Here is an 11,695-nt window from a genome sequence, read left to right as displayed (position 1 = left end):
TTTTACACCTGAAACTAATATGATATTATATGCCAACTTAATTGAAAAAAATTATTTAAAAAATGGTTTAAGGAGGCAAAGTAAAATAAGGATTTAAAAGGGTCTTTTGCTAGGAAGAAATCCTCTCAAGCTACAGTGATTAGAGTTTATTTTAAGGACACTTTATGAAGTTTCACGTAAATTCGAGAATAAAAACCAAACAAGTAGACCATAAAAGCACCAGCCTCTGGGATCTGGAAAGCCATCAGGAACCAACGCTCTTCTCTCTACCCCTTTTCAGGGGCCATCTCTGAGCAGTTGCTTAGTTATCTGTTCTCAGCTAACACCTTTCTCTGTGGTTTCTTATATACGGCCATAGTGGCCTCCCAGGTCCATTGCCTCCTCACCAACTGCCAAATTTTCTTTGATCTTAGTTCAAATTTGTGAGACAACCTAGCCATGTTCTTTTTTTTAGAGCCTATACAAACAAATCATAAATTTCTGGCCCATCCTGTGGGTTGGCTGCCTTTAGATCAGGTGTCTTCTGGTTAATTGGTTGTGACTGGGCGAAGGAGTTGCCTGGGGCAATTTCATGATAGAACATCCAGGTCTACTTGACAGGGCCTGTGGGCCATGGCACAGCAGGTTCATTTAGAAGGGGTGTGTGGCCTGTCTATGGCAGAAGAAGTTTGTTCAATAGGTAACTTGATCTACAGTACAGGGTCTATTCAGTTTAACTACTAAATTTCATATATAATTTTGGAAAGAGTGCTTTCAGTTGAATGATGTAATGTGGCAATCAGATTATAAAAGAATGAGGAGTGAATGGGAGGTATACAAATGGACATAATATATAAAAACTATTTCAGGCAGGTAGTGGAGATGGGCATATAAGGGGAAGAGATAAAGATGGAAGCTAAAGGAAGTATATAGACTTAATAGAGGACATTTTTTAAAAGACTATAAATATGGGAGTAATTTTAGCATTTTTTTTTTCAGAATGGAATGAAGTATGTGTTAAAAATAGAGAGAGAGGATGATCAGTGGAGCAGGTCTACTGAGGATTGAGAGCAAATGGAAAGATACATCTAAAATGGCAGGAGAGACAGCATATTTTGTGATGTAGAAGGAACTATGTATCAGTGAGAACAGGCTGCAATAACAAACAACTCTAAAATCTGTCATTTTTAAAAAAGCCTTAATTCTCACACATGCTGCATTTCTACTTTTTTTGCTCATCATAGTTACCCTGATGGAGCTCAGATATTGCTGGTTTCTATGCCAGAGGGGAAGAGAGCTCTGGCGGGTCTCCCATTGGCAATTAAATGCCCAGACCCCAAAGCAATATGCCATTTTCCTTCACGAATCATCCATAAGAACTAGTTAACCACTCTCCAAGTACCCAGGGATCAGATAGTGTGATCTTAAAAAGTACTAGCAAGGTGAATAGTTGGGGTGTTTGGTGAACAACTCAATGACTCCAATGAATAAAGAGAACGATGAGAGTGAGTGCAAGTAACTCTGTGATTGGCTTTTGAGAACTGAGGGAGTCCCATAAAGCAGAACGTGAGGTGTATGTTAATGGGGAAGAGTGAGTTGGTGCAGTCTTGAAATGGTTGTTGGAAGAGGAACTAATTAGAGATGCAGAGAAAGACTGTAGGTTACTCCTAAGGACCTGACTGAGGATGCAGACTGTGAATTTATGGTGATTCCATGACTTTCTCTAATAATATTCATGAACTCAGATGTGGAGGGGCAATGTGGATGATTAATTCATCTAGGATGGGGTTTTGCTGGGCACATACAGCAGAAGTGTGCAAAGGCATCGAGAATATTAGTAAGCATATGGTTAAATGATGGGTCATGCCATCTAGGCTAAGAGGGAAGTTGATGTAAAGAAGAAGGGATGATTAGATTAGAGAAAATGGAGGAAAAGCAGAACAGGTTAAATTAAAATATATCCTTTCTTAAGCATCTAAGAATTGTTGAGGTGAATCGGATAGGATGCTTTGCGGGGCATTTATCAGATTGTACTACTTTCATGGCTATAAACCATAAGGGCTTTTTTTATTCACTTACCAAAGTATGGAGATAGACCATCTAGGGATAGATCCAGTTACTTAGTGATATCAGTGAAATGATCCGACCCTTTCCATCTGTCTACATTTCCAACCTCAGCGTATTAGTGTTCTTTCATAGACTTGTTGCAAGGTGCTTGCCATAGCTCTGGGCACCATTTCCCCACACAAAAATAAGAATGGAGGATAGAGGATGAAAAATGTCCTTGCATTTTTCTCTGTATCACAGAAGAAACCTCCTTTATGTCTGTTAGATCAGAAGTAGGGCACATGCACACTTGTACGCCAATCACTGGTCAAGAGCAGTGGGGTTTCCTTGATTGGTTGCAGATGGATCATTGCTCATCCCTTGGGACTGGGTACATGGCTGCCTGAATAACACTGGGGATCTATTACCAAGGAGGACAGGAGAAATTACTATTGGAGAACTAACAGTGACTGCCATGAGTAGGGATGAATGGTAAGGCCACATACTGAAGCTTTTTAAATTCGGATTTAAAAAGAATGTATAGATACAGGCTAAGAAATTTTCACCAAGGGGGAAGCATAGTAATATCATGTAAAATTTGAATTTATTTTTACAGAAAGTTGATTTAGCATTAGTTTTCCTGGGTAAAGCCTACTGGTTGGAAGAACTTTTGCTGACTGATCTACGTACATCGTTTTGCTCCAGTCAGGTTGCTCTTAGTTGAAATGGCAACCACAGTCTAGTAAAAGTCTGTGTCATGGAACTAAAAATGCCAGAACAGTAAATATTTACTAGTTTAGGTTATTCTTTTAAAAAATTAATATATAAGCTTGTTTACACATTTAACTTTTTTCATAGAAATGCTATATGATATAAAGATATATTTCCCAAATTCATGTCTTCTATAAAGTACAGCCAACTCTTGAACAATGCAGGGGTTAGAGCTTGCCAAACCAATGAACAGCCAAAAATCTGCATAAAATTTTTGACTTCCCCAAAATTTAAGTAGTCCCTTGGTATCTGTGGGGGATTGGTTCCAGGACACCCCGTGGAAACAAAAATCTGGGATAGATGCCCATTTCCTATATGAAATGGCATACATCAATGCATACAGTTGGCCCCCTGCATCTCTAGACTCCCAACTATAGATTGAAAACAGTATAAGTATTTATTGAAAAAATTCCACATACAAGTGGACCCATGCAATTCAAACCCATGTTGTTCAAGCGTCAACTGTATTTGCATTTAAGTTCCCTGTCCTGGCAGGTATTGCTTTACAATTCTGAGATATATTATGGTAGGGAGAGAAAATTAGTTTGCTCTGTTTTAATTCTTTCCAATTTGAATAGGAACAGTAAAGAATTTACCAACATTATTTTATTCAACAGACATCTATTTTGCTATTTCAGTATGAAATGCAGTTTTTAGGTGCTTTTTGGGATGTAAACATAAAAGATCCACAGTGCCTGCTCTCAGGGGGCTTACACCGTCACTGCCAATACTGCTGTGGTGAGGTGTAGGTATTTGTTTGAGCACATCTTCCTCTACCACTTAAAATGCTAACGAGTTGTTACAGACCCAAGGTACCCTTTGGCTGTCTCCCCATATCTTTTTTTAAAAACATTGTCTCAGTGCTTGAACTAGTTTTATCTTGTTTATTCTTAAAAACTGATTTTTTTTCTTATCGAGGAACTTGTATCATCTCAATTACCATAAAATTGTTTGTTTTTCCATAGTTTGTTCTCTCTTCATGGATTCCTGGTTGTAAAACTGAATGTTAACTTAAAAAATCATACCCTATACCCTGAGTCTGCAGGTTGTTTCTTTAATGTTCCTGATTTTTAAGTCCACGAATCTTGTCTCCCAAGGCTGAGGAAAATGGGCAGGACTTTGGGTTGTCATCCTACATCACCCAGATGCCCAGAGATTGTCTGCCTCTTGGGAAGAGCTTGAGACCAAAGATCATGCTAATGGTGCATTTTAAAAAATTTATCTATCTATCTATCTATCTATCTATCTATCTATCTATCTATCTATTTATTTTTAGGTGAGACAACCCTTGGTTGACCTCACAGATTGCAAGGACCTTGTTAGCTTACAATCCCTTATTTTTATATTTTTTTTGCCTACAGCACCTCATCTTCCTAAGTGATCTCTCATCCAAGTACTAACCAGGCCTGATCCTGCTTAGCTTCCAAGATCAGACGGGATCAGGCTTGTTAAGGGTGGCATGGCTGTAGATTTAATGGTACATTTTATGGATTTAACTTTAAAAACAGATGCTGTATTTGAAAACTGAATTCTAGCTGATTACATTTAGGGCTTCCAAAAACTACATGTATGAATACAGGATCTTCCTCTAGACACCCACAGCACTGGGTGGTACATCACTTTATCATTGCATTCTAGTTGCTTACTTTTATATATTCCCCAAAGGCAGTAACTTTTTAAGAGCAGGTGTTATTTTCTTTGACTGTGAGCTGGACAGCTTAGCCATTGTGTCTTTCATGCTTTGTTCTGAGAGCCACACATGCCATGTTTCATTATTATTTGCTCACCACTAGCCTTATGCTTACATACTGAAATTGTTGTAACGTGAACCGCTGCCCTGACTCATATGCTCTCCACCCCAACTTCCAAGCTAAGTCCAGGGAGACAGAGTTCTTTTAATATGCTTTGCCTGTGTTCTTTTGAATTTTTCATTCAGCTCTGGCTTTACACATAAGCCAATATTTGCTGGTTACTTATCTGACATAGTTTGACAAACACAAATTGAGGTTACTAAATTCTGGATCCCTAGGATCTACAGTTTCATCATTGAAGATGTACCCCTGTCTTAGTCAGTTCAGGCTGCTCTAACAAATTACCAGAGACTGCTGGCTTATAAACAACAGAAATTTCTTTCACACAATTCTGGAGGCTGCAAAGTCCAACATCAACGTGCCATCAGATTTTGTGTATTGTAGAAACCCACTTCCTCATTCATAAATGGCTGTCTTCCTGCTGTGTGCACATGTGTCAGAAAGGCAGAACTCTGATCTCTTCAGCTTTTTATAAGGGGCTCCACTCTCGTGACCTAATCACCTCAAAGGCCCTAACTCCTAAAACCTTCACAGTAAGGATTAGACTTCAACATATGAACTTGGTGGTGGGTGAGGGCATAAATATTCAATCCATACAGATTCTTTGGCATTGCCTTCTATTATTATGTGACCTCCACGACCTCCTGAAAGGGTAACACAGTTGTCTGACAGAGTGTGTTGGTTTTATTGTGCCTGCTTCCACTAGCAGTGATAATCTATGGTCTCAAGCCACCAGTGGCTTAAGTGGGTGAGAGTTACGGGTTGTTGCAGTGTTGGCTCTGCCCCCGGCCAATTTGCTGTGCATAGTGAGACCATAGACTGCCAACATAAACCTCAGCAAACGGAGGAAAGCTTTGCTTTTCACCAGCCATTTGAAACACAGTGAAAGTCTTCTTCATGCCCTCCTCTGCACCTGCTCCCTTTTCATCCCTGCGTAAATATTTAGTTGACCCTTCTACCAATTCTCTCTCCAAAACCGACCATCTATTTGAGAAAATGTTGTCTCAGAATTGTAGCACATTTAACTCTAAATGGTATGGTTCAGAGGTGAACATATGAAAGTTGGGTTGACCTTGTGCAGCAGCTGTTTATGTGAAAAATTATTTTTGGAAATATAAAAATATTTTAAATGCTCCAAGGGAAATTTTTACCTAAAGGAACCCAGCAGCTAGACTTTTAGAAAGTAAAGGCTTCCTTTTTTGTAATACAAATAATCAAAAATCATTTTGTGAGTTTAGAGTTTAAAGACAGTCTCTATTTCTCTCTCTTTAATCTTTCAGGTGATATTCTGTTGTGTGGAAATTGGGAATGCATTCTCATTACGTTATTAGGGGTTATTTTCAAATTATGAGGTTTATAAATTACACTGCAGTTGAAGTGTGGAAGGGAAGGACTGTGAAATTAATTCTAAGTACTGAAGGAGACTAAGAAACCTGAGGAATTTTGAAAAGTAAAAGTTGTGATTGACAAAATGATTTGAAGACCTTGGAATTTTCTCTGGGGACTGTTTTTTTTTTTTTTTTTAAATGAAATGTGAATTTCAGTTGTAAATTATAATGATTTAAGATTCTCTTAGCACAGTTGGTACCATCACTTTGTGTTTGGTAACCTGCGTTTCATTTACCTAGTGGAATTTATGAGGAAGTCAAATCTTATTTTTCCCTTAACTGTTCTTTCTGCCAGAGTACAGTGATATTTCTATCAAAAACAAACAAACAAACAAAAGAAAAACATATGGACAAGCTCATTTAATCTCTACATATTATGAAGTTCCTTTTTCTTCTTGATATTCTTTTTGTTGTCTTTAATAACTTAATTGCTCAGACAGTTAAAGAAACTGGAACAGGGAAGACGGTTTTATATTCCAGGTCCTTAAACATCCTGCTGCATTTTCCTGGTCTCAGGCAAGGGTCTTGGTAGGAGGATCTTGACTGATGATTATTGTTTATCTAAGTAAAATTAGTACCATGTTTTGGCTGAGCACAGCTTCCCTCAACATTTGATTTGTCTCCTTTAAGTCCTGCAGATTGCAAAAGCATAGAACAATGCAATAAAACCTAAACAAAGAGTGTCGGTTGTGTATCTCCTGCAAAGAACTGCTGCAGAGTGAAATTATCTCTGAAGTTGCTTTATGTCATCTTTGCTACCTGGTTCTGTGTTCTTCATAGGGACATAAAACCCAGAAACTAATGATAGTGTTTAGATTTGTTCTGGATTACATTTGTGGCAACCTAGAGCTTCTAGTAGATCTGAGAACAACTAAAACTTGTGAGAATACTATCTTTTATGTCTTTTTCTAAACATAAGTGATAAATAGTATTAGTTATGTGATGGTGGTCACAGTTACAGACCATAGACTTGCTGAAATTCTCATTATTCTTAAGTAACCACAGAGAAAAGGGATTATTTTAATAATTCTTTAACAGGATATTAGCATGAACCTATAAAATTTAAGAGATGATAATGGAATATTATAATGGGAAAGCAATAGATTAGCTCACAAACGGTATTGGGGAAGTCAGTTAAACTTAGTCTCCTCCCTTCTCACCTCATATATCAAAACAAATCCCAGAAAAGTTAAAGAATTTTGTGTAAATTATGAACACATAAAATACACAGAAGGAAATACAGGTGACTATTCATCTTATTCCATTCAGGCTGCTATAACAAAAATGTTATAGGTGGAGCGGTTTACAACAAAAATTTATTTCTCATAGTTCTGGAGGCTGGGAAGTCCAAAATCAAGGTACTGGTAGATTTGGTGCCTGGCGAGAGTTTGCTTCCTGGCCCACATATGGCTGTCTTCTCACTGTCTCTTCACATGGCAAAAGGAGGGAGGGAGCTCTCTAGAGTCTCTTCTATAAGGGCACTAATCTCATTCATGACCTAATTAACCTCCCCAAACCTCCATCTCCTGATATCATCACATTAAGGGCAGGATTCAACATGAATTTTGGGGGGACATAAACATTGAGTCCACTGCACTATTAAACTAAAGGGACAGATTTCTAAGTATAAAAACCAATAGAAGAAATGATGTAAATAGCCTTTCAAGTGTGTTTTAAGTCTATTAGCTTTGAAATCACACAAATTATACTCACTTCATTACCCTTAATTGTCACTTCTATGTCTCTCCTACTGTCTCTGTTGGGATAACTTGTTGCAATTCAACATTTGTGAAATTACAGCGATGAAGAGTAAAAATGGAAAGAAGGAGAAGGAGATAACAGAGAGGAAGGATAAGAGGAGAGGAAAGGAGAAAAGAGGAGGAAGAAATGAGAGGTAGGAGAATGGAAGGACACAGCTTTTATGCCAATATGAGGTTAGAAAGGCAGATTAGAGGATAAATGAACAGGAGAGGTGGAGGGTGATGGAGTAGGTGGAGTGGAACTCGATCCTTCATTTCAGTCTTTGACATCAAAGTGTGGTCCCGTCTACCTAATATCTCTATCTTTAGAACCCTAAGACACTTGGTCCTTTTGTCTGTTTCCAGTATGTTGCATGTGTGCCCCCCTCTCTTGGCATTCTTGATTGGCACCCCTTTCTTCTTTCAGGCCTTGGGCCTCTTCTATATCAAGGCTTGAGTCTCCCCTGTACATTCTCCTCCCTGGTAAAGCAGGCAATCATTTCCTCTGTATTCCTGACCCTGGCTAGCTCTGGTTTTCAGCTTGTCTTCTCAGGGAATATGATTATCCTAATGTCATATATTGCCCATTTACCTCAAATTGCAGTCTTTGGCTTGTGTAGTTTGTACTTTGTTTTGGGGTTGGCCTTTTGGGTGTCTTTCTCTGATGCCTTAGAGCAAAGGCCTCCTTGATTTCCAGGTTAACAGATGCCTTTGGCTTTTTGTGGCCACAAATTAGGCTTTTGGTTCTTTCTCTCCAGCTTACTTTAGATTGCCATCTCACCTCTTCCTATTACAGTCCTGCCTATAATTACAATCAGTCTCATGAAGAGTTGAGTTGGAAACTAGCTGGCTCTATCCCTGAGAGCTGAATTTTCCCTTTAGTTATGCCATTCTGACCCCCTGAGTGGGTGCCACCCTGGAGAGGTGGCAGTAACTATAGAATGAACAGATGGCAGTTAGGGAGTTCTGCGACTTCCAAGTGACTAGTGCCCATAAGGGCAGACTTAATTATGCAAGAGATGAATGGAGCTAGTGAAGAGCAAGGTGTGTCTGTTTGAATGGTTAATATAATAATTCGCTGGCAATTATTTCTTTTGATTCAATTTGTTAAGATTTTTACAATACCACAGATTGTTTTAGCTAATTAAAAATTTAGGCTTTGGCTACAGTATGTAGTGTGAACTAACTGTGCTTGAGAAAGTCATGATCATATAGTGCATGAGCATAAAAGTACTTCCTTTTGGGTGGAACTGCTGACATTGTAGATTGAACCTCAAGTCCCAATTCCAGTGCAAGTCTTGAAAAATGCATTTTTTTCATGCTTTGCCAGTTGGACAACCTGATAGTTCGAACTACTTTCCATTTTGGCATGTACTTCATTTTATATTCATCAAAAAATAGTTGTACTTTCCTAGTATTTTTGGACAGGCTGAGAGGATCTGAGGTGAGGTAAGATTTAGGGGCATTTCCTCTGAACAGAGAGCTGGACATTTATGCTTGAACATTGCCAGCCGAGTGTGCAAAACTAGTCAGGCCAGTGAGGGCAGTGAATGCTCTTTCTCCAGAACTGCATAACTGGCCCACATAGAGTCACCCAGAAGTTCTTTCTGCTTCGTTCTGACCCTCTCCATACATTTGTTTTTTTCCTCCTCTAGCTGTTCACCCCTTGACATTTCTGAACATACTGTATTCTCTCATGAATACCTCTCTGATGATATAGTCTTTTTGATTTCTTAAGCATGACTTGTGAAACTTCAATAAGACCGTGGGCCTTTAGTTATGACTTTGCTTTGATTCTGGGCCAACACTTTTCTTTTGAAAGGATCTTATTATATAAATGCATTAAAATTGCTGAAGGGATCCTCCCCACATTGACATGGTGAAGACAGAGGGCTGTTTCTTCCAGAAAACAAGATTACCTAGGAATCCTGATTTACTTTCTGCCCAAAAGATTGCTGTGGAGGTTGAACCCAGTGGCTCAAGTACCCACCTTTATCTACTTAGCAAAAACTGAACATGTCAAATGGATAAGTTGTGTTGGGTAAATCTCATAAAAGGCAAAAACCTAGAGACCAGGATGGGATCAAGGAATAGAAATTCAGGATATAATCAATGGCTCTTGTTTTTTGCGAGAGGAAAAAATATGACTGTGTTGGTTTTAAAATTAAAAGCTTTCATACTTGGAGAAGTTATCCAAGTAGGCAGCTGGCAAGAATACACCCAATATTTCGCTCTCTTGAAAATGAAATCTGAGTTATAGTCATAGTTTTTGAAATTATTTGTGGGTTTCACATTCTGAAAATGTACCAATCGATATGCTCCTTCCTGCAGTTGCTTTCAATATTTGGTTTTCTAATATCTCTGTTTTCTAAGGCACCAGCTAGCATGTATATGAAAAAATAGAATTTTAAAGAATGTAAGCATGTATTCAATGACCAAAGTTACCAGTACAGCTACTAAATGCCATATTGTGATATTAGTTAGCGTTACTGTTGTATGTCGCATTGAAACTAATTTTTAGAAAGAGGAGTTAAATTAGGTTTAAAACTGGAGAATTTTAGTGGTGTTTGATTTGTATGAATAGATTATAAATTTATATTAGAAAATAGAAAACAATACTGAGGTATAAAATTGTTGGGACTATAAAGTTAAAACTGAACCACAAATTATGCTAAATTTAAAGTCAAGGTTATGTGGATAATAGATAAGACGAAGACATTCAAAGTAACCCAGACTTGCCCATAAATGACGAACTTGTCATGCTACTTCTTAAAATGCATGTGAGCTGATGGTGAAAATATCACTATTTTTTTCTGAAGTTGTATCAATAGTTTTCTATTGAATAGTATTGGCTCCTAAAACACATTTCATTAAAGCAAGTTGCAGCTCTTAGGTATGCTTATCTGTATTTATCACATTAAAATCATGTTTATGTTGTTTCTGCATCTCAGGAATATACAGTATTTCAATTATATATCACACGTATGATTCATTTGTGTTGGTCAAATGTCAAACGTGACTCCACAATTGTAAATTTCTATGTAGCAATTTGTAAACAAATATAAACATACCTTGACAGATCTATAGTAATAACCAAAGTCACATTCACAGGCAGTGATTACCATGTCACAATCTCAATTGGACAACCGTGTTTTTATGATGCAGTCAATTTCAGATATGTCTGAAACTGTGAAAAGCATGTGAATCATGGAATGAATTCAATATAGAAATTCTTTCCTCATCATAAACAGCCCTCTCCCCACCCTTTACCCCAACTGGGCTAGGCAATAAAATGAAACGATGCAACATAAAAAGCAAATAAGCCATGCCTTGTATATGCATACGTATTTAAGAAAAAAGCCCATACCTTGGACATGTACTATATTAATATAATGCACTTAGTAGAAAGAAACCAATTTTATTGCCAATTCCATCACCTATTCTAAGGTAAATCGCTTATCAGCAATCACTCTTTTTCTCATTTCAGGGAAATGAATTTTAATTCAGAGAAGTTGGAGAGTAACTTGATGTTGTGACCATCTCAGCCTATTGATAGTGATACCATGGGCTAGAAATGCCTGAGACGCTCACCTAGGCCCATATTCCTTGTGGCAAGAGCTACAATTTCTCCGACTAGAGTTGATATTGTGGCTGGACTGGCCCTTACTATGAATGTAGAACTCACCTCAGCCACAACCTTCTGGGAACTTTTAAAAATCAAGGTTTATTACTCACAGGTCCTGGGGGGTACATGGCACACCACACAATGAGTTCAAGTAGCCAGGTAGAGAGAGTGGGAGGGAGCTCAGACCCAGGGCTCTGCCTTTATTAGAGTCGAGGGTGGGGTGCCTAAGGTTTCGAGGGTTCACTCTTTATTGGCAAATTTAAAACATAAGAGAAAAAATTAGGGGTGGGGAAGGAAGAAGGAGGGTCAGTCCAGTGTTCGATCATCGAGGTTATC

At 38.2% G+C, this 11,695-nt stretch overlaps 1 pseudogene; it reads right to left on the bottom strand.

The window, feature by feature from the left end:
- Positions 1-4,148: 4,148 nt before the first annotated feature.
- LOC120591014 (uncharacterized) lies at positions 4,149-4,267 on the bottom strand (annotated as a pseudogene).
- Between the last annotated feature and the right edge of the window lie 7,428 nt (positions 4,268-11,695).

This window comes from Pteropus medius, unplaced genomic scaffold, assembly GCF_902729225.1.
Source record: "Pteropus medius unplaced genomic scaffold, Ma_sr-lr_union100, whole genome shotgun sequence".
Taxonomy (NCBI): domain Eukaryota; kingdom Metazoa; phylum Chordata; class Mammalia; order Chiroptera; family Pteropodidae; genus Pteropus; species Pteropus medius.
The sequence above is the reverse complement of the archived record's forward strand: the minus strand, read 5'-3'. Positions and strand labels throughout refer to the sequence as shown.